The sequence below is a fragment of the Wyeomyia smithii genome, chromosome 2 (assembly GCF_029784165.1).
Source record: "Wyeomyia smithii strain HCP4-BCI-WySm-NY-G18 chromosome 2, ASM2978416v1, whole genome shotgun sequence".
Taxonomy (NCBI): Eukaryota; Metazoa; Arthropoda; class Insecta; order Diptera; family Culicidae; genus Wyeomyia; species Wyeomyia smithii.
In genome coordinates, this window is record NC_073695.1 from 199,728,721 (window position 1) to 199,752,579 (window position 23,859).

A 23,859-nucleotide genomic window follows, 5' to 3' on the forward strand; every position below is an offset into this window, starting at 1 on the left:
ATATATCCCTCGCCTGAAACGTAAAAATTCAAACAGTGTTTATCATTGATAAACCGCTCGAATTGATTTTTTTCTGTCTATTTCCAGATATCGTCGTCGTTCCAGATCACGAGTTTCACGTTTATTCCCGTTTTACGATATTGTCGTAAACAATTTAGCATTGCAAAAAGCTGCTATTTCGAGAGCGAGTTATTCATTAGCTTCGCGCCGATTGTTTACAATGTTTGCTAGTCTGCACTCTGCACATAGGCATCGAAATGTTTAATGAAATAGCAGAGAAAACGCCTTCAATTTTAATCTAAGTAAAAATACTTTATTTTGATAACATGCACGTAGTCCCAATGTATTGGAAAATTAATTTCCATCTGTTTGCATTTTTTAATTGGTACACTTATTGAACTAAATGCATCATATAAATAAAAATAACTTTCCTTTTTTACTTTATTTCTTAAGCACATTCCTTAAAATGAAAACGCCGTCTTTAAATGCAGGATGCCGTCAATGATTTTGCAATAATCATTACCCATTCCTTCGTTCGAAACAAAATATGAGTCCTATGCGTTCGCTTGATGTTTTACTCGACGTAAGTCAATTTCAACGACCAATTTTTTGTAAACTAATTTATTAACACAAGTAGGTGTGGAAGTTAATGATCTACCTTTAATGGAAAAAATAAAATCATTCGAACAGTTCTGAATGGTATTATAACAAAATTCTTTGTAGTAGATTGCAGAAAATTCACGGATAATTCGAGGGTGCTTAGCATAAAGAATTTCTGAAACATGTTAGGTATAAAAATAATTGTATTCACACAATACAGTAGTTCTATCTTTAAACACAGTACATTAATTGAAAAAAAAACCTTACTTAGTAGCGTTAGGCAAAATACCGATAAAGACCGTTTGTGTTGAATCCAAATTTCACTAAACATTATCGGTAGATTCCTTCTAAAGTTCATTATTCAGTTGGTGGCCGTCTTCGGCTCGTGTTGTTTCATCTCCTTGCTGTACGTCCGCCCGTGCTTCGAGAAACATACACAATATTTAAACTTTTCAGTACAGTGACGGCATCTGATAAAAAGAAATTAAAATCAATTCACCTCAGTTAGATAATCATGCGAACAACTTTTACGAATTGGTCAGAATATCCGAATGTTTCAGCCGATGCTCCAAAGGCGTTTGCTCCCGCACGAAAGCCAGTCCACAAATTTCGCACGCTTACGGACGATCCTTGCTGTGTGCTGCACACGCGCCAGGGTCATTCCGGGTACTTGATGGGGCTTGCATGAATCCGAAAATTTGAACGACATTGATTAAACGATGTAATTACAATGACGTATATGACATCATGATTTTCAATATGACACAACATTTTGACGTAAATAACACACGCTCAGACGCATGTAAAGCGCTACCTGACATTATGACTTATGAAAGACGTATTTACCTCTGAAAGAAGCAAAACGTTGCATAGTTTATTTTTGCTAAAAATTCATTTATTTTCAAATAAAATTAGAATCTGCAAGATAGTAACGTTGAACATTAGTTTAAGGTATCGTATAACAGTATCCACTTGAATGAATACTGTTTCGTTCTCAAATAGGATTTAAAATTTTGAGAGAAAATTTTCAAAGTAGATTCTCTCAGTTCGATGCAAATGTTAGATTGGTCTATTTGAAAAATTACGCGAGATTTACTGAAAACCAGTAATCGATTCAGTGATTCGGGAAAATACAGCAAAACTATTTGCTGAACAGAAAACAGTAAATGAATGTTTGCTGGAATCAGCAAACATTGCTGGCATCTCTATCTTTTTTGCTTTGCTCCGTTAGGAGCAAACATCACTGCGGATCCGCAATTTGCGGGCCCCATTGACAGATGCTATGTTATGCGTATGAAAAGTGGCGGTGATATGCTATCTCGTTTACACACACGCTGAGATGTTAGTCCTCGAAACATAGCAGGATGCCAGCTAGCTGGCTGGAATCCAGCAAAAGAATTGATACGTCAAAAAATTTACGTCAAGCTGTCATTAATAAAACGCGCCAAACCGCTGTGCAGCTGGTACGGGATCATCGCTAAGCTCCTGATAGCGAATATGGGACCATAGCTAAGTCCTTGTTGGGCTAGATGAACTTAAAAGTTGAAATGATAATCATACATCTCTAGTTCAACAGTAATTTGCCTATGATCCGATGGGCGGATGGAATCTGGTGTCTGACGGAAACATGGTTCTCTTGAACTAACTGGTTAACCAGCAAATTGATTTATGCTTTGCTGAATGAACAGCAAATTGTCATAGCTGACAACCAGCAAGTTGTATTTTGTTTTACTGAACATGCAGCAAACTACGTGTCACTTTTATGCAATTGAGCATTGCTGAATAATTAGCAAATTTCATTTTGCTGAACAGATTGCTGGAAGCACAGCACACCAAAAATCAGCAAAATTTTGGTGGTTTCCAGCAATGAAAATTTGATGTGCCGACTTTTTGTTGTTTTTCTGGTATCTATCCGCATTCTCTAGAGCAGCATGAATCAAATGACTTCACAAACAAATACATACAGGCAATGCAGAAATTCTGAGATTTGGCAAACAAATGAATTAAACAACTTATATCTTCAAGATTTGTATTCACTGGCCCAATGGGCTGTGTAGCTCCCGTCTTATTTGTATAAATTATTGACACACTTCCATATTAATTGATGAGAAAGTTGATGACATAAAAAAGAAGCGAAAATAAGATAGTGAAGTCTACCGCCGAATTTTTCTAACTAATAAATATTGCAATTTTATGTTTCACTTGTATACACACAGCATTATGAAGTGGAATTCACTTACATCGGTGCTAGAAGCCGAACCATTTCATATTGATGTGGAATACACTTACGACTCAATCAATACACCGCAATAGCATTCTAGAAGGGCAACATATAATATTCACATGTCATCCATTATACTATCAAAGTTGATACCAATTAATATTTGAAGATGTTGCTTTAAATATGAAATGTACTGCCAATATAATTGAATGTTTTTTCTGTTCAGTTTCCCAAAATCTTTCATATGACAGCCAAATGTAGAATGATGATTTTTGTAAGTTGTTGCATATAAATGTTAAAAATGGTAATGCAAAATGATGAAGATATATGGGAATTTGTGCTGCATAACAGTAAAACAATTTAGTAGTTTTAACAATTTATTTTCTTCTTTTATTACATGTTTGCCTAACTAAAAATCGCTATCTTGAAAGGTGAACTGGTAATTCTTTCTGAAATATATTTTGTCCTTACAGTTGTGTATCATTATAGGCTGGCCATCGAAAATTTTTGAAAGTTTTATGAAATATAAATTGGATCTTTTTCTTACTTCGAAAGCTTGGTAATGTTCATCGAACATATTACATTCCCTTAATACTCCAACAATATACAAATCAGAATGGGTTTTTAATATCTCTTCGATTTCATAGAGTTCTGTTACGCCATTTGTAGTTATTGTTAAAAACACTCCTCGCTACCAACAACTGCATAACAACATCACTTAATGAATGTTATTTGTAGAAATCTTCGAAACATTAACGAAAATATTTGCCTCAGATTCGCTGGAAATGCTCGGTGCCCCATATATCGGGTCAGTGAAAGAGGCAGAGTCTGGTGTTAGGTTCATACTAGCAGGGAAGGTCAAAACATCGGTAGTTCCGTACTGCTATACAAGGATTAATTAGATTGAGTTCTGTGATATGCTTTAGGTATCTTAAAAAATGAATGTAGTCCAAAAAATTCTATCTGTTTTCCAATATGTTGAGATTTCACGGGGGCTTTTTGGGAGTTAATATAGTTACGTTGCGTAATTGTGTTTTCTATAACGTATTGCAGAGAGAACTCTGCAATGATTTGTTAAGGTTTCATAATTCCACAATTGGAGTTTTAGCCAATATAGATAATTTTTAAAAATCTTCTACTAGCTCGATTTTACTGTTGTGTAACAGCTTCGTGGGAGATGTTTTCATAATTCATATTTTACCTCTAAAACAATTGTTGTTTGTTTATCACTGTCCTCTATGCGAGCTAGCTTCAAGTTGACGAGCAATTTACACACTTCTGCAAAATTTTCAGCATTAACTCGATGTCCTTAAATTAGTAGATTAGTCAAATTCGTTTGTTTTTGAATTTTAAACAGACTTACTGATTAATATATCGCAAATACTTTAAGGTATGCCGTACTTCATTAATTTTTCGCGCAGCAAGCATTCCTTTGCACTTTTAGCCATTTTTTACTCTTCAAAATTCATACACGCTAAACCTACACACTTAAAATAAAATACCGAATTCGGTAAAATTTTTCCGGAATCTCAACAGCTGAACGTTCGGTGGAATCTTCGGTGTTTCCGAAAATTACCGAACAGTTTGTGAAACCACCAACCGAATGTTTGGTAATTTTCACAGCTTTTTGGTAATGTTCCAAACCGAGCAGTCAGTACAATTTACCGAAAGAAACTTTTAAATACGAACAAAAATACCGAACGCACCTGTAAAAAATACCGGTGGCAGAAAAAGTCGGTTATAAATGAGCCTAAATCAAACTAAATTAACCAGCTTACTTACGAAAAATGTTAGCGACTCGTACACCTTGTTTCAGTAATTCACCATAAACACTTTCCAAATTATAAATATCCTATGTTTACACACAACAACAATTAAAACAAATCAGCAGCACCACTAGAAAATATTCGCGTCTTGCACGGTTGCATATCTGAGAAAAATGACCACCACATTCACAATTTGGCATTTTTACAGGTTGTTCGGTAAAAAGTTATACAGATTCCGGTGAATGTAAAATTAAGCAAAAATTTCGGTCAAAATTAACAAAATTATGGTAAACTTATAGATTTTACAGAACAGTCGTTAATTTGATGCTTTTTTGCAGGAATACCGGTATTATTACACTTTACCGATGGTTTATTGTAAAAAAAAATTACCGAACGACTTTTTTTTATTAAGTGTGTAGGTAGCTCACATTTCATCTTCGCATGCTTTCCCATGCAGCACAAAATCAAGTGACAAACACTTGATATTTCCATTTATTACTCATCAAAATCAATCTACTAACATTTGAATTAAGACTCACTGTGCTAACACGTGAAAACATAATGGATTTCTTATAATAACTATATGACCCTACCAGTTAAATTCAAGTGACCTCTTTTGTTGGTTTTAACATGAAAATAGCATTTGCCTTAAACGTGTGAATTGGTTTCAGTGTACTCTAACTTGTGTCGACGGAAAGCATGAGTTAGTTTCCGCTTACCAATATTCGATCTGAACAGTGTAATCAGAAAACTTATATTTGTTTTTAAAATACAGTCAACTTTCGCTCGTTGGGCTATGTTTACTTGGGCTACGTTTTTGTTGGGCTCCCGCTCGTTGGGTTATTGCCCAACTAAATCGAACCCAAACATCATTTCTGATAACGTTGAATTTCGTTTGAGGGGTTTGTGGATGCATTTTAACGCAGAAAGTAGAATTAATTCAAATAAAAACAAATGAAGCTTAGTATAAATGTAAACAAACAATATTTAATTCAATTGTCAGAGAAACAATAAAAGTTTTTTGGCTTAATAATGCAACGTAGAGCTATGCCTATTTTTGAAAGTATTTGAGAACACGTTATTATTGAGCACTCCTTTTCGGCTTTAAATGTGTGGCTTAAGTAAAACAAATTTCGAATTTGGCTCAGATTTTGACAGTTCGTTTGGCTCACAACATTCTCTCTATCTATTTCTTCATCTAAGTTTTGCTAGTGCAAATAGACTTGTGCGATATTTATACTGACAGTGGCAGCTTTTCAGTGGTTCCAGCTCGTATCAACTAGCTGGCATCTCTATCCGATTTGCTTTGCTTTATCGCAGCTAACATCGCAGCGGTTCTACGATGTGTGGGCTCCAATGACACTGACAGACAGCATAACATAGCGTATGAAAAGTGGCGGTGATCTCGTATACACATTGAGATGTTAGCCCTTGTATTAAGAGATTTGCCCAAAACTGAACGCGGTCTAATCCAAACACCGCGCTTGAATCAAAGGCCGCGCTGAGTTGCCAGATGTATGCTGTTTTTAATTGCATCAACCTTCATTGTTAAAAAATCGGAAAAATTCTTGAAGAAATCACTGCTGGAGACAGTGGAGACTAAAAAGGATTACTAATCACCAGAGGAAAATCTATTGGATCATATACTCACTTTGTTGTTTCTGTTTTAAGCATTATGATATCAATCTATATTAGAGTAATCTGTAAAAATGGCACCCCTGACGCCGCATTCAGTGTGCTGCCAGAATCGAAGTTTGTTTTGATTTTGGAAAGGGTTGCCAAGACAGGTAGATTTAATTTTGGCTGTTGCTTACAGTGTCCCGAGGAAAATAAAATCGATTCGGCAACCAAGAAGGGCATTTGGTTTCAGAGTTTCGGTTTATAGCGCGGCGAATAAGTTTCAGTGAAACTCACAATAACATGGCGCGATGTCAGTTAGCTGGTCCGTATGCATAAAAGGATATCGAGACAAATATCGCGGTTTTCAGTATCGATACGGTCGAGTATCGGACGCTTGTGCATCGATCTAAAAAATCGAAATATCGTTTCAAAAGTATCGATATTTTTGATACCGATACAATATCGCCCATTGCTAGCTCTGACAGGAAATCTATCAGATTTTGAATTCTGATAGACAACCTGCAGAGTTCGATCAGTAAGATAATTTTTCAAAATTTTGATTAGGAAAATTGGAAAATTAAAAGTTTGCAATTTCGCAGTCAAACCTTTATGCCAAACACTGTCGAATGCTTTTTCTATGTCTAAAAGGGCAGCTCCAGTGGAATAACCTTAAGATTTGTTAGCTCGTATCATATTAGTAACTCTGAGCAATTGATGAGTTGTGGAATGCCCATGGCGAAATCCAAACTGTTGATTTGCAAAAATTGAATTTTCGTTGATGTGTGACATCATTCTGTTAAGAATGATTCTCTCAAACAGTTTACTTATTGAAGAAAGCAAACTGATTGGTCGATAACTTGAAACTTCAGCTTGGTTCTTATCCGGTTTTAAAATTGGAGTAATTTTTGCATTTTTCCATAATTTGGGAAAGTATGCAATTTTGAAGCAGCAATTGAAAATTTTCACTAAAAATTCCATTGTGCTCTCAGGGAGATGTTTGATTAGTATATTAAAGATTCCATCGTCACCAGGTGCTTTCATATTTTTGAAATTTTTAATAATTGATTTAATCTCATTCAAGTTAGTTTCAATTATTTCTGCAGGTAAAAAATTCTGGGAAGAAATAAAATCAAATTGACGTGTGACTTCATTTTCAGTTGGACTCACAAAATTCAAATTTGAGTTATGAACACTCTCAAACTGCTGAGCAAGTCTTTGAGCCTTTTGTTCATTGGATACAAGAAAACGTTCACCATCTTTTAAAACTGGAATAGGCTTTGAAGGTTTCTTAAGAATCTTCGACAGCTTCCAAAATGGTTTTGAATATGGTTTAAATTTTTCAACTTTAGTCTCAAAATTTTGATTTCTCAGAAGAGTAAATTAATGTTTAATCTCTTTCTGTAAATCTTTATAAATAGTTTTAAAAACAGGGTCACGAGAACGTTGATATTGACGTCTGCGGACATTTTTCAAACGAATTAGAAGTTGAAGATTTTCGTCAATTATTGGTGAATAAAATTTCACTTGAGCCTTTGGAACAGAATAATTCCTGGCATCAACAATTGCACATTCTAATGCTTCCAAAGCGGAATCAATATTCACTTCGTTTTGCAAATCAAGCTGATTATTGAAATTTCTCTCAATATGAGTTTTGTATCTTTCCCAATTAGCCTTGTTATAATTAAAAACAGAGCTCATAGGGTTTAAAACTGATTCATGTGATAAAGAAAAAGTTATTGGAAGATGGTCAGAATCAAAGTCAGCATGTGTGATCAAATCACTACATACATGACTTTGATCTGTAAGCACCAAATCAATTGTTGAAGGGTTTCTTACAGAAGAAAAGCATGTAGGACTATTCGGAGACAAAATAGAATAGTATGCTGAAGAACAATCATTGAATAAAATTTTGCCATTGGAATTACTTTGAGAATTATTCCATGAACGATGTTTAGCGTTAAAATCGCCGATTATAAAAAATTTCGAACGATTTCTGGTGAGTTTTTGTAAATCACCTTTAAAATAATTTTTGTGCTCGCGTGTGCATTGAAATGGTAAATATGCTGCGGCAATAAATAAATTCCCATGTTCAGTTTGAACTTCAATTCCCAAAGTTTCAATAACATTCGTCTCAAGATGGGGAAGAGCACGATGTTTGATTCGGCGATGAATAACAATTGCAACTCCACCGCCGGAACCCTGAATCCTACCATATCTATGACCCACGTAGTTGGGATCATATTTTAATTTTGTGTTAGGTTTCAAAAATGTTTCAGTAATAATTGCAATATGCACATTATTTACTGTTAAAAAATTAAAAAGCTCATTCTCATTGGCCTTCAATGAGCGAGCATTCCAATTTAATATTTTAATTGTTTTATTTAAAATCATTGCTAAATTTTAAATTAGAAACAATTTTAATAGTAAAATTTGTGCCTATTTGAATGGCTTCAAACATTGATTTTGCCTGCAACATGGCGTTCATAAGATCGAACATTGCCTGTTGCAAAAAAGAAAGTTTACCTGCCGTAATAGGCCCCAGGCAGTTCACATTAGTAAAAATATTTTCGGCAGCAATATTAGCTGGAGTAATAGGTGTACAATTATTTTCTAGCGTGTTTTGCTTACCCATATTACCGGTCATTTTCGAACTACCAACACTAGGCGGTATAATGTTCGAACTACCTGTAACCTGTGCATAAGTTTAACGGGTATGCAAAGGAGTAGGTAAACTATGCGTCACTGGTACGCTTGGAGAATTTTGTTTTGAAGTTTGTTTTGAATTTTGTTTACCTTGCCTTGCCTTAACAATTGCTAAACGGGCTGGGCATTGATAAAAATTCGACATATGGTTGCCGTTACAATTCGCACAGCGAAAATTTTTACTCTCTTTCACAGGACATGTGTCCTTTTTGTGAGAAGAGTCTCCACAAATGAGGCATTTTTGGTCCATGTTACAAAACTTTGAACCATGGCCATAACGTTGGCAAACACGGCATTGGGTGATATGCTTTTCACCTCCGCCAAACTTTCGATATAATTCCCATTTTACACGCACGTTATATAAAGCATGTGCTTTTTCGAAAAATTTTAAGTTATTAACCTCACTGCGGTTAAAATGAATTAAATAATTTACAAGGGAAATTCCAGTTCGGTGACTGTTTTCGCCTCGTGATTTTTGTTTCATCAGAATTACTTGGGTAGGGGCTATACCAAGTAATACTGTCAAAGTAATTTTGATCTCATCAACGGTTTGATCGTTGGTGAGACCTTTCAATACGACCTTGAACGGCTTGGCGCTCTTCGTATCATATGTAAAAAATTTATACATCTTTTCAGTTAAATACTGAATAAGACGATTCCAATCTTTCAATGTTTGGGCCAGTAAACGGCATTCGCCTCTTCGGCCAATTTGATAAGTATCTTTGACGTCGGAGAGAAACGTAGAAAGTTCTCTTTTAAAAATATTAAATTCACAAGCAATAGATACCACAATAGGTGGAACTTTCTCCTTTTTTACAGAAATTTTACTTTGAATAGTTTTACTTTCGAACATTTAAATTTCGCCGGCTTCTTGCTCAGGCAGAATATCATACAAATTTTCACTGCATGAGCTAGTTTCAGAAAGAGATGCCTCTCTTTTCCTCCCCGTAGCGATGCGTGGTTTCTTTTTTCGTCCTGCCATTTCAGGTGATACGAAAAAAGTTCAAGAATAATATCAAATTGCAAGTATTGAGAAAGAAAGAAATAGGTAGTCTTAAGAAAGACTGATGTATGTTAACTTCCAGGTAATCTTTAAAATACACACTGACAAAACACAAACTTTGAAGCTATAGGCAGTCAAAGACCAGTCCACAAGCAACCGAAAATACGTCTGATCTGTCGGGCAGCTCAAGACGCACTCATCGTTAAAATTCGTTGTTGTCACTTCAACAGCACGCATGATTAAAAATTCAAAAACAAAAAGCAGTTTAATTATACAAGGTCGTTTAGATTTTGTGACAAAAACTCAAGGGTTACCCTATCACCTTGATGTGTGTGTGTTTTGTTTGCATGGGAGTCCCCAATTTCAGAGTAGTGAGGTATGTCAAATCATCATAGAAACATTTTTCGTACTAAAAAACCCTCACATGCCAAACTTTGCTTCTTTTGCTTGATTAGTTCTCGAGTTATGCAGAAATTGGTGTTTCATTTGTATGACAAAACCTCTTTGAAGAAGAAACAGGAGCTTCAAACTACCATAGAAACATTTCTTGTCCCCAAAAACCTCCTTATGCAAAATTTGATTAAATTCACTTGATTAGCTCTCGAGTTATGTGGAAAATTGTGTTTTATTTGTATGTGTAATTATCATTGAAACCTTTATTGTACTCCAAAATCTCCTCATTCCCATTTTGGTTTTATTTAATGCGTTAATTCTCGAGTTATGCAAAAATTTATGTTCCACTAGCTGTCCCGGCAAACTACGTCCCACCCTTTTTTTTTTTTTTTTATTTAAATTGTTTCAAACACTCTAAATCAATTCCACCTAAATCTAAAGATTTAACTTGCGATTTGTTTATAGTCTGCAAAAGCAAAACGAATCGGGCATTGGATACAAACTCAGAAGACAAATCAATCAGCGTTAAAAAATCCTTGCCTTTCAGCTTTTGTACATCACCTCGATTCTAAAAATACCCATATTGGAAGACATCCGGTCATTTTCAGCTGATTTCCAGAAAGGAAGTCGTCAACTTGGATTTCAAAATGGCGTGTGGAATCAATTTCTGCCCTCTGGCCATCAGTTTGATACCGGAAATACCCATATTGGATTGAGTCATTTTTGGCTGTTTTTTTTTAAATCGGAAATCACCATTCTCAAATTCAAAATGGTGTCTGAGATGAATTTTTAGTATCTGTGCATCATCATGAATACGGAAACACTAATAATTTGTCACTTGTCACTTGTCAGGCTGTTTTCCAGACACCGGAAAATGTTATTTTGAATCTCATAATGACGTATGAAGTTAATTTCTGTCCACTGGGCGTCATTCTGGTTCCAGATATACTCATATTGGGTGGTATTCGACTATTTTTGGCTGTTTTATAGAAACCGGAAGTCGCTATCTAGAATTTAGAAAAGCATGTGGAGTTCATTCCTCTGAGCGTCATTCCGGTTCCAAAAATAACCATTTTGGGTTGTAATCGGTCTTTTTGGGCTGTTTACTAGAAACCGTAAGCCACCATCTTAGAATTCAAAAAGGTGTCAAAGGTCTATTTTTGTCTTCTGTGCATCATCACGATTACGGAAACAGCACTCGACAGTTAAAATCACCGAGCGTTCGCAAGTCCTCTTCGAGCATTGTCCACGACTAATGTCCACTGAGAACGACCGGTCTTTTTAGCGTTTTGTACAGAATACACTTGGTATGGAGACTCAGGTTTCGCAACCGTCGTTTTTTATGGAGTGCATAGTAGCACGACTTCCTCCGATAATACGCCTTCTAATGTTCCGGCTGGTAACGTTGGTCTCATTACCAGAGAGCCGAGGTACACAAACTCGTCGACTACCTCGTACTTATCCCCGTCTAGCCGTCTTCAAGCAAACATTAGGCAGGAGAGACCATCACCTTGTCGAAGCTCTCCGTGGGACTCGAAGAAGTCCAACTTTCCACCCGAAATCCTTACACTACACTTCGTAGCCTTAATCAGTCTTGTCAGCTTTCCCGGAGAGCCGTTTTCGTTAAAGATTTTCCATAGCTCTTGTAGGTTTATTGTGGGATTCTAAACTCGCGACACTTTTGGAGGATCTGCCGCATTGTAAAGATTTGGTCAGTCGTAGACCGTCTTTCCATGAATCTGACCTAGTAACTTCCAAGGAATCTGCAGGCTAATAGTGACAGCCTTCGAAAGATGACCTTCAGGACTACGATCATTCGATAGTTCTCGCAGTCTATTTTGTCATCTTTGTCATCTTGTAGATAGGGCAGATAATCCCTTCTTTCCACTGCTCCGGTAGCTGTCCCGTCTCCCAAATCTCGATGATCAGCCGATGCAGCGAGCTAGCCAATTTGTCGGGGCCATTTTGTTAGTTCCGCTCCGATGCCGTTTTTTTTCGGCAGACTTGCTGTTTTTGAGCTGCCGGATCGCATACTTAACTTCGCTTATCGTTGGGGGTGGCACTTCTTCATCGTTCGTTACACCGATCACGTCTCCTCCGCTCATGTTGTCTCCTACTTGCACATCATTTAGGTGTTCATCGTAGTGCTGCTTCCACATTTCGATCACCTCACAATCATCTGTCAAAATACCTCCATCTTTATTCCTACACATTTCGGCTCGTGGGACAAAGCCTCTGCGAAAGGCGTTGAGTATTTGGTAGAATTTTTATGTGCAGCTACTTTCGTCTTCAATTTTTGTCAAACCGTCGATTCATTTACACGTGACCCCGGTACTTCCTCCGCAACACTGCTGATAGCTATTTGAACGGCGTTCCCTATTCTGGCAGCGCAGATTCGAGCGATGACACGTACTGCGCTGCGACAACTTATTGCTTCAGTCGCGCGAGATTACAGCGTGGCGGGCGACCGTACCGTATGCTATTTACAACGGATAGTTTTTGCAGTTATTATGGCGCACCCTGTACAAACACAAACAAAATCCCAAAAGTCACAAAATAAAAAGGTCCAATATTAAAAATACACCAATTCTCAGTACGCCCCAGCTTAACCGAAACGACCCTTTAGTTCGGCTTCGAATGTCTCTATCATATTTCTTGAAACGTGCTGTTGGAAATTGCGAATTAAATTTTTATGCATTGTTTTTAACTCAAAACAGCTGATTTGTTAACATTGGTGTTTTGTTTCGACGAATCGTCAACTGAAAGTTAGCCTCGCCAATTCGTGTTCCAGATTCCAAATTCGTACAATGAATGTGGCTAATTTGTATTCATGCTAACATTTAATTAAAGTTCTTTCCTCATTGCACTCTGCCTGCCGGCAATAGCCTCCGGATGCTTAACGTTCCGGCTATTCAATGTCACAAAACATGCCATTTGCAAAATGTTACCGGAAGCAGTCGGAAGCATCGTCACCCATACAATTTAATACGCTCCGACGGCACAAATTCAGCGAGTGTCCATGTGAATATTCGTCGCTGTCCAGCTGCTTTTTCCCATTCAATTTCGATTGCCTGAGGTATTCCAACATAAGTTTCATCTCTAAATTCACCATGCATGGCAGCTTTTGTTGCATGTGACGCCAGTCTGCCGGTGCGGTGGCTTTGGCGCCTCGCATATCGCTCGTGAATCCTGCCTAAAAAATGATGTCCAAAGACTGTCCAACATAGAATTGATTTATGATTGCTACTGGACCTGTAAATTGCTACGAATTGGATGAGCCGATTTTTTTGCAAAACTCAAGTTTTCCACTGCTCGAAGCAAAAATTTGGCCAATTCAATTTCGACACAGCACGGCAAGAGGTCTTAGGTGCCTCACGGAGGGGCGAGCTGCGTAAGCAAGCAAAACAAAACTTTGTTTGCTAAAAGCCACCTACTGCGAAACGCGAACTTCCGACCGACTGCCGGAGGTTGTGTTTTATGGTGAAACGGCTTGGAGGTTTTACTGAAGATTTAGAAGTGGTGCACTTTGAGCAAAATAATAAAAAGTTCGGTGGTTACAAAAAATGGGGGGAAAATGCAGAAAAAAGACAACGTTCAACAAAGTTGCCGACTGCTCGTGTGAAACGCAAATTCTAATTCGCACATTAAATGGAATACGTTTTCTGAAGGCATGATGTAAACGATTCAGCAGTACATTTATGCTCTTTTTGCTTCGAGATGTTTTTGGATACCTGATTAACTGATGAACTTATTTATCATGCCATAAAATAACAAGATATTATTTTCCCGCTCGATTTTGATGACAAGTTAGGTACGTATCGTTTGTGTTTTATTCGGAAATCTCTTCGAGCTCAAATCTTTCTCGAAATCATTGGGTGCTCTCAAAATCTACTGCCTTTGAATGGAGTAAAGTCCGTGAAGAAAACATCTTTCGGGCGCTAACCTAAATTTAATTTACTTCCTGCGATTTGCGACCCAAGGTTGATGGTCTGCGTAATCACTCATAATCCAGCTCGAAGAAAAATGTTTCTCATAATACGTTACCTTTCCAGTTCATGGTATCATGACATGTAGTCAGCGGGTATGTGAGAGCGGAAAAAACGCTGCCATAATGAGAAAAACTTTATCGTCCGACGCCTAAGCGTTTTTATCATCATCACCATTCAAGGATAAATCTTCTTTTCAGTGCCTGTCTCAGCTACGTCTAGTATTTGCCAGTCAAAAAATCATCTATTCTCTCGGTTTCGGAAATTAGCTTCTATCCGAAAGTCATCTTCACTGGGTTTTTATCTTTGCTGTTATCGAACACTTTCGGAAGACTGACGTTTCCTCTATGAACTCAACACCTTTGATAAAATTGAAGTATGTTCCAACCTTTTTGGATCAACTAGGCGTGTGTCAAAAAAAAAACACGAATTAGTCTAGAGCAAGATCGCGCCAAATGACCGATGGTATGGTTTTTGCTGGAGAACCATGGACAAATTAAGAAAAACGTGTGAGCTTAAATTTAAAATAACTCGAAAACCGATGCCTTTAGAATGTTTACTACCAAGAGCTTTTTGATTCAAAATGACTCTCTGCATCTTTTAAAATCATCAGAATACAAATATTTTAAAAAATGTTTAAATTAGAATTTTTATAAAAAAAATAATCTACCATAAAAAATTATTTTTCATTTCTCCATCCTGGACTTTTTTTAAAAAGTTGCGTATTAACGTCAAGTTTCTTTAAAAAAAATAAAACAAAATCAACTCTTTTTTTTTAAATTGAAATCTAATGTTTATTTTAAATTTTTTTTTGTCAAAAAATTTTTTTTCGTACAGTGTATATTTTTTTATGGTGCATTTTTAATTCCCTACAACTCATTCTCAGACAGTTTTTCTATACAACCAACGGTTTCTGGGCTACAATGCTTCGAATAAAACCTATGCCAAAAGGCATACGCCCTTTTAGAATGAAACTCATGGGTGTAAAAAATCTCTCCATCTGTGAAAAATGCTCAGTTTGCTAAGCCAAATACGTGTGCAAAGTTTAATTCAAATCAAAAATGGTCGATTAAATTTTCGCGTATTTCCAGGCGATTGGAAATGATTTTGCTCTCCACCTAATAGTATTATTATTTATTTACTTGAGACTAAATTTTTAGTTATCATGAATAAAAATATACACTTCAATTTCTAAAATTGTTTCTTGATACCTGAAATATATAAAAATCGGCAGCACATTGCTGTTTTAAATTTATTTTGTTATCAATTAGTGTTTGATTGATATTCAAATTGTACAATCAGTGGTTTTATCTAGAAAAAAAATCAATCAAAGCCAAAAAGCTATTAAGTTGCACAATATTTTCATTGCGGAGAAAGATACTATGGCAGAGAAATTCTGGTAGCACGGCTGACACTGTGCACGTTCGAATTATTTTCTCAGTCAAAGTGTGCATTTAAGTTGCTTTTTACCCGATTTTTTTGACGTAGGACTACGTCTTTGTTTTCTATACTAGATTACACTTTGTGAAAATGAAAATGAAACTGGCAAATGTTGCGTCAGATTTCAAACGGTTATAGCAAGCGAACGACTTAATGCATCTAAGTCATTTATATGTCAGTGGATAGATAAAATGTTTAACAATTTTTTGATATTATGTTCAACATTGTTGCTTTACTGCTTAATGGTGGAAAAAGGTGAAAAGTTCCAAGGTCAAGCTTTCCCATACATTTCCCTTGTTCTTGGCTTCTTCCCAAGCACAGATAACAATAACATGGACGAAATAAATTCCACTGCCTACATATTTTGACTCAACAAACTGTTTTGGTTTGTTTCTCTTTCTTTCTATAAGCTACGTAGCCACGCCTTAATGGTAAAATCTACGCTGAACTCGATACAAAAGACTGCGTGTGGAAAATTCAGCTTCAGTTTAGTTTGTTCCACAATAGCGAGTGCGGTGCAGCTGTTAAAGCTTTGCGACATTGAGAAACGAGAGCTGCATACGAGTCAACTTCCAGGCACCGCGGAGCATGTTACCTGTATTCTGCACACGGCAGCAACAATAACCATCGTACGCTGCAGGATATTTTGCTGGCACAGTTGCTGGAGGGCACAGCGGAGAGCAAATTTTATACGCGGCCAACTAAATAATCGATGCTACCGGTGGTGGTGTGATCATCAGCATTCTGTAGCTACATTTCGAGCTGAAGATTATGAAATGATGATGATGAAGATAAGAGTTATGAGAATTTACACAACTACTACTAGTGTGAAATGTTCATCTATTTCTAAATAATCATTTTTACAATAACGACCAGGATGCACCAAAGATAAACGGTAGTGTTACCTATGAATAGTTTGTCACAAGATATAACCCTCATTTCAAGAATTTTCACTGCTAAATTGAGTGATTTTCCGGTTTAATTGTTTGTTTGTGTTCATCGAACACCGTTATCAGTCAAATATCAGCAACGAAAATTAGTTAATCTAAGAACCAGAGTGATTTTCGCATCGGGAAAGCAAAAACTTTCTTTTGATGCTTATGAAAATCACTCAGTAGTATTGAAGATGTGTTGGTTTGTTTCTCTTTCTTTCTATAAGCTACGTGGCCACGCCTTAATGGTTAAAATCTACGCTGACCTCGATACAAAAGACTGCGTGTAGAAAATTCAGCTTCAGTTTAGTTTGTTACACATAAGCGAGAGCAGTGCAGCTGTTAAAGGTACGCGACATTGAGAAACGAGAGCTGCATACGAGTCAACTTCCAGGCACTGCGGAACTATGTTACACCTTTATTTTGCATACGGCAGCAACACTTACCATCGTTCGATGCAGGATATTTTGCTAGCACAGCTACTGGAGGGCACAGCGGAGAGCAAATTTTATGCGCGGCCAACAAAATATTCATGGTGCGATTATCAGCGTTCTGTAGCACGAATTTCTAACTGAATATTATGGAATCGGTTCTTTTCAGAACTATAGATGCTTGAAGATAAGAGTTATGAGTATTTTCGCAACTACTACTAGTGTAAAATTTTCATGTATTCATGCATCGTTAGTTTTAAAATAACGACTATCAAAAATAAACGGTAGTGTTACCTATGAACAGTTTAGCGCAGCATATAATAATTTAGTATTTTAGTATAATAATAGTTTAGCATAAATTATATATTTAGTCCTACGTCACCATTTCATACAACCCCTAGGGCTGTATACCTTGTAGTATTTCACCGTTTTCCTGCGCTCGAATACCCAATAAATAAACTGTCGAGTGTTTCCTACACTAGAAGCACTGACACTAGAAGGACCGAAATCATGCGTGCGGATAGCTGAAGTGACATCAGCCGCGTTCGTAACGTTGGATGGACTGAAGCAGGGGGATGCGCTCTCTAACGTACTATTCAACATCGCCCTTGAAGGTGCAGTACGAACAGCAAACGTGTAAAGAAACGGTACGATCATCACAAAATCTCACATGCTTCTTGGTTTCGCGGACGACATCGATATCATCGGTATCAACCGTAGGGCCGTGGAGGAGGCCTTCGTACCTTTTAAGAGGGAAGCAGCAAGATTGGGACTTGTTATTAACTCTGTCAAAACGAAGTACATGGTAGCTGGCAGAGAGCGTGGGAGTCCCCGTGGTGTTGGTGCTGAGGTGGGGATAGATGGGGAACGATTTGAAGTGGTTGACGAATTCGTTCATCTTGGTACGCTTGTGACATGTGACAACGATATGAGCCGTGAAGTGAAACGACGAGTTGCAGCTGCGAACAGGGCCTTCTACGGACTACGTAACCAGCTAAGATCCCGTAGTTTGCAAACTCGCACAAAACGCGCTCTATAGGACGCTGATACTCCCGGTGGCCCTCTACGGACATGAAACATGGACGCTGAAGGAAGCTGATCGACGAGTGCTCGGAGTTTTTGAGCGTAAAGTTCTGAGGTATATACTTGGCGGTAAACTTGAAGATGGAGTGTGGCGCAGACACATGAACCACGAGTTATACCAGGTATACAAACATTCTGATATAGTGAAGGTAATACAGCGGGACAGGCTTCAGTGGGCTGGACATGTGGCCAGAATGCCTGACGAGAGAGCCGCCAAAACTATCTTCAGTAGAGAACCAGGAAGAAGCCGTCGACTCCGTGGTAGGCCTAGCACGCGGTGGATGAGCGCGGTGGAAGAAGATGCACGATCTGCTGGTGTACAAGGAGACTGGAGAACGACTGCCCAAGACAGAAGAAGCTGGACATCTCTAATTCGTTCGGCCCTAGACTGGTGAAAGGTCCGTTAGCCAACAAGGTAAAGTAAAGTAAAGTAAAGTAAAGTAAGTATCTGAAGATTACCCGATTGGCGAGCTTCGAACAAAATTAAAACGAGACACAAACTGCAAAAATAAAACAGTAAAATACTCCGCACGTTAAAAAAACGACGCGTGTATCTTTTACCGCGATTGAGACTAAACTCACTTATACCGCAAAGGCTGACTCCGCTGCCGAACAAAACTAATCCGCTCAGACGTTCAGTTCTGGTTGTGTCAACCTTAAAAGGAAGATACCCATTGTTATGCACCGCCACGTTGGTCTACTGAAAGGTCAACCCAGATGGTCGAGCAGTTATCTATGGAGTTAACGGGCCTAACGCCATTGGTGGTGTCTCACGTCTGACGTTCCGGTATCGCAAACACATACCAGGGATGGTCTGCAAACCTGTCGGTCATCCAATTCGAGGGCAACAGCAGTCATGTCGAGGATGACAAGGGAAGAAGCAAGGATTACGAATGAGAAACTCATTGTGATACAGAATTGTGTTCCGGATACAGAAGTGCATGTCTCTTCACGGAGAGGTGTAAGCAACGAAAACTTGTCCTCTTGGCGAAGGCTGGGAAACCTTTCCACTTGACACTGCTGGCAATGTGCCTAAGAGGATTTTCTCAACAGACGGGTCTGGCAAGTTACCAGTTCGGTTTCCGGAAAGGTCGATCCAGGCTGGATGCTATCCTCACCGACACCAAGACGGTGAAGGTAGCACTCCAGCGCAAGAGAAGGGGCATTCGCTATTTCGCAATCATCACGCTCGACGTAAAGAATGCATTTAATGGCACCTGTACAAGATTCTGGAAAATTACTTCAAGAATCAAGTACTAGTTTACATCATGGAGTTCCGCAAGCTGTTGTGGATTGTCATGTATAAAGGTGTGTTAAAAGTCAAGTTCCCTGTAGGAGTTTTGATCGTCGGTTTTACAGACAACATAACGCTAGAGGTCTACAGCGAGTCGATCGAGGAGGTCCAGGTCGGAGACTGGATGCACTCCAGGAAACTGGAGCTAGCGCACCATAAAACGGAGGTCACGGTTGTGATTAACCGTAAATCGGAGTAACAGGCCGGTGGTCAGAGTCAGAGACTGCACGATTACCTCAAAGTGATCTCTGAAGCTCCAATATCTCAGCGGTTTATGGCAATAAGCGAAGACTTCTTACCAAAGTGGTTTCCCCCATACTTATACAGTGTGGTCCAGAGCACTAAGTACTAACAGCTATCGTGGTAAACTGGAAAGTACTTACAGACTCATGTGCCTGAGAGTTGCGAGTGCGTATCGTACGGAGTCATACGATGCAATCTGGGTCTTCAACTGCATGATGCCTATCAGTATCGTCATCAAGGAGGACAGAGAATGCTTCGACCAACGTGACACAAGAGACATGCGAGGTATCCGAAAGCCATCCTCGATGTCCCAATGGCAGAGGAAATGGTCCAATTCCAGGAAGGGTAGATGGATGCACGAATTATTCCAGAGGTATCCGGGTGGGTCAGAAGGTACCATGGCAAATTGAATTTTACCTTCATTTTTTACCTGACATAGATCCTGTCAGGCCACGGTTGCTTCAGGCAATATCTGCACAGATTTGGACAGGCGGGGTCTTCCGTGTGTCTCGAGTGCGTATATGCCGAAGAGACTGTTGAGCACGTCTTCTTCGTATTTCCTTGTATTATACGCGCGAGGAGTGACATGATGTAGTGCGCAGATCAAGCAGTACTCCAGACAACTTAGTTCGGATGATTTGCGATACCCGGGTATGTGGAGCGGTCAGCACAGCAGATTGTCCTGGAGCTGCAACGTGTGTGGCTCCAGTGTGTCATCACGTCAGTGGTAGCGACCTGCCAGCTCCAGGTAGCTGACTAGGAGAATTTAAGAGTATAGAAGGTGCATCAAGCACAAAACAAAACAGGTCGAGTGTTTGAGGGAGTTTAACTACCACAGAATCACTTCCCTAGTTTCATAACAGATATCCCCGCCACCTTGGAAAAAATCATTTCAATTCAGCACCGGTTTTAGACGACTGGATCCCAGCCTATCCAACCCTAAACAGTTATTCTCAAACATGACAAAAAATGCTACTCTTATCTAACGCGAATAAATTGTTCACGAACAGAAAAAGAGTGCGAATACACAAATTTACGTGAACGATATTCAGCGCATAGTTGTAAGTGGTTAACATAGCAGAGTAATTTCCCACTCAACGATGAAATTGTAACTGCGCAGATTACAAAGGTTATGTTCTGGTACGGTGGTGGCAGCGGAATAATCGACAGGTTGAGACAGCACATCGGTGACTTTGGTCAAGTTGGACGAAAGATCGGAAGATTGAATTACAGCAAAAGCGGACTACTGGGTGAGCTCTTCAAATATGGCAGCAAAATGGAGTCGTCTGTCACATCTTCTATACGAGTAACAAGCAGGATTGCCTTGAATCCCGTAGAGACGTGCTTGATGTTCAACTCCAACATTTCGGACGCCACCGAAATCGAACAAAGCAGGATCAAATACTATTTTTCATCCAAAGAAACAAAAATATTCAATTGGATACCGTGGAATGGGGTGAAATTGATCACCTGAAAATTCGTGATGAAAAATACTAGTCAAAAGATATTGCTCTTACAACAATAGGCAATGTTAACGTGTCCCTAAACCCTTGCATTCTCGGTGCAATTTTTCATATTTTCGAAAAAATCTTCTAACTCAGTCAAAACTCAATCAAATTTGATCAAACAAGTTTCCAAATAACAAAAAAAAGTATTGAATTTACTTAAACTAATCTTAGTTGAGGCTTAATCACGTTAAATTTGGGGAAGTGAATAAAGTTTGATAAAAGCTCAAAAAATGTAATTTTCAACAATGATCATTCCATACCATTAGAGAAATACTGACGAATTCGCAGGAAACTACAAAGATTTCGATTTCAGAGCAAGTTTTTGAGCTTTTGCGACAAACCGAATTGAAATCGGTCTAACGACGATAAAATAAGAGCAAATTTAGCAACAAACAACTCGTGAACCAAAATAAACAAATTTTAACCTGAAATATCGTTATTTTCGTTTCCAAACTAGCTGTAAATGATATTTTTCAGTACAGAAATCATCATTTATCTTAAGCATATCGAAAAAAAGCACATTGCCAAAAGAATTTATGGATTTCAATGGTGATCAATTTCACCCCAATTTACCTCATAGTACCTAATAGAATTATCGAATTTATTTCATGAAGTAGACGATAGAAATTTCACCAATAGCCATACAGGTTAACTGGAGCACATACCAGTACTTGTTTTAAAATTATACTATTTCGGGAAAAAACGTACATGAAGCTAGTTAATTGGAAATTGTTATAAAAATTGATCAATTTCACCCCGTTCTATGGTACTCTAGGTGCTCAGAGTAGGATTTCCGGTCAGTGAGTCCAACCTCACTAAAACAGTTGCTAAGTACGTCAAGAAGATCAGAAAAACACGAGGACTACCTAAATCATTTCCAAGTAGAAGTAATTAATAACCATCAGCATCTCACGTACACTGAAATAAGCTGGATCAAGAAATGTTATCTAGGTCCATTGAAAACTATCTCAAGTCTTCCTGGTGTGGCTCTTTGGAAGAACTGGCGTTTTTTAATATTTGTAAAAATTCTTAAAAACCAAACCGAAAATCTAATGTTTACGAAACCCCTCAGCCAAGACAGCAGCTTTTCTGAGAACTTTGCTGTTGATGAAAGTGGTCATATTCCAGTTCTCGATGAAGGTTTCTGGAAATCTCTCAAGTTTCCGCATAAACTGAGTTAATCAGACCAGTGATCCACTGAAGGACGTGGTCATCCCAAGTAGTTTTACCTTAGCCGACAAAAAATACTACTAGGTATACAGCCCCAGGGCTGTATGAAATGGTGACGTGGGACTAAACACTGTAATTAAGGGATTTTTTTATTCCAAAATATACAGAGCCCGCAGACAGAATCAATGTGTTTGCTCGGTGAGTTACGTACTTGCATTTTCAGCCTGCTCTTAAAAAAACTAAAAATAGATTTCCACTATTTTAGAAATATATTCAACAACACTCGAAAAAATATCGTTATATTTGGCGATATTATGCCTGTAGAATTTTTTGGGCAAACAACATGTATTTGACAAAGCACAAGCTTATCGTTCTTGTTGAAGCAGCACCAAGAATTTCTCGTAATGCGTCAAAATCAGAATTAACTCTATAACCTCAAAAACCAAATCCAACAATACTTACGTTATCATAATGAATGGTTTTGTCTTATTTAACTCTGCTTAAATCAAATTTAAAATATGGATCTTATTTTCAAAATAATATGGGAGCCCTTCACGAAAGTTCATTAATTGGCAAACATAAGAAGATATGTTAAACAAAATTACCAACAAATTTAAGCAACAAATCGTAGCAATCAACAATTCAATTTTTGTTTTTTGCGTGACAATTTTTCTCATTTGCCTACAATTACATTTGCTGTATTACGAAGACAGCTAATAAACATTTATCATGGAAAAGTTTAAAATAATAAATTATCATCTAAAAATTCTGAAATTCAAGAAAAAAATCGGAATGAATCTTAGTAAATGGACTAAAAATTCGCAAGCATTCACCGGCTCTTACTCTTCTATAAATTTGTATGTTTGGGAATTCAATCTTTCGATACTATCCGGTCACGATTATTGAGTGGATATCGAATATAAAATATAATAAATATAACCGTATAAAAATGTAAAATTCTTGTTGAGTAATTTATGGTAATCATATTTATGAGATAAACTTTCAATCACCATGTACGAACAGAAGTGTACCACTGCAATACGAATAGTACCGCGCGCTGTAGTACGAATGGAAGTGTACCGCTGAAATGTACGAAGAGTACCGCTGCAATCATAGACGACGAGAGACCTGCGGCTTTCTGCTCCACTGGTACTGTTGCTCATACCAGCAAGTTTTCTTTCAAGACATCAGTTTTTATTCCGTTCTGACAGCAGGTTTAAATTTTTGGAAAGTTTTTACCTTCGAGACATCATATTAATCTAAGCTCATGGAAGCAAAAATAAATTGACCTATTGGGATGGGGAGACTCTGTCAATTTTTTTTTTTTCGATATTGATACAGAGAATATCACAGGGAACGGTGAGTGTCCATTCACGTCGTCTGTGCTAGGAACGCTTGCATGTAATTGGTTCATTGTTCGCGTAAATTTGTCATTGAAGATTTTTATCAATTTTACCGCTTAGCAA

General features: G+C 37.9%; 1 protein-coding gene across 3 annotated transcripts in view; it reads right to left on the reverse strand.

Annotated features, from left to right (window-relative positions):
* The window catches only part of LOC129721147 (orexin receptor type 2-like), a 372,491-nt gene that overhangs the window by 282,418 nt on the left and 66,214 nt on the right, over nt 1–23,859 (reverse strand). The window lies entirely within an intron of this gene.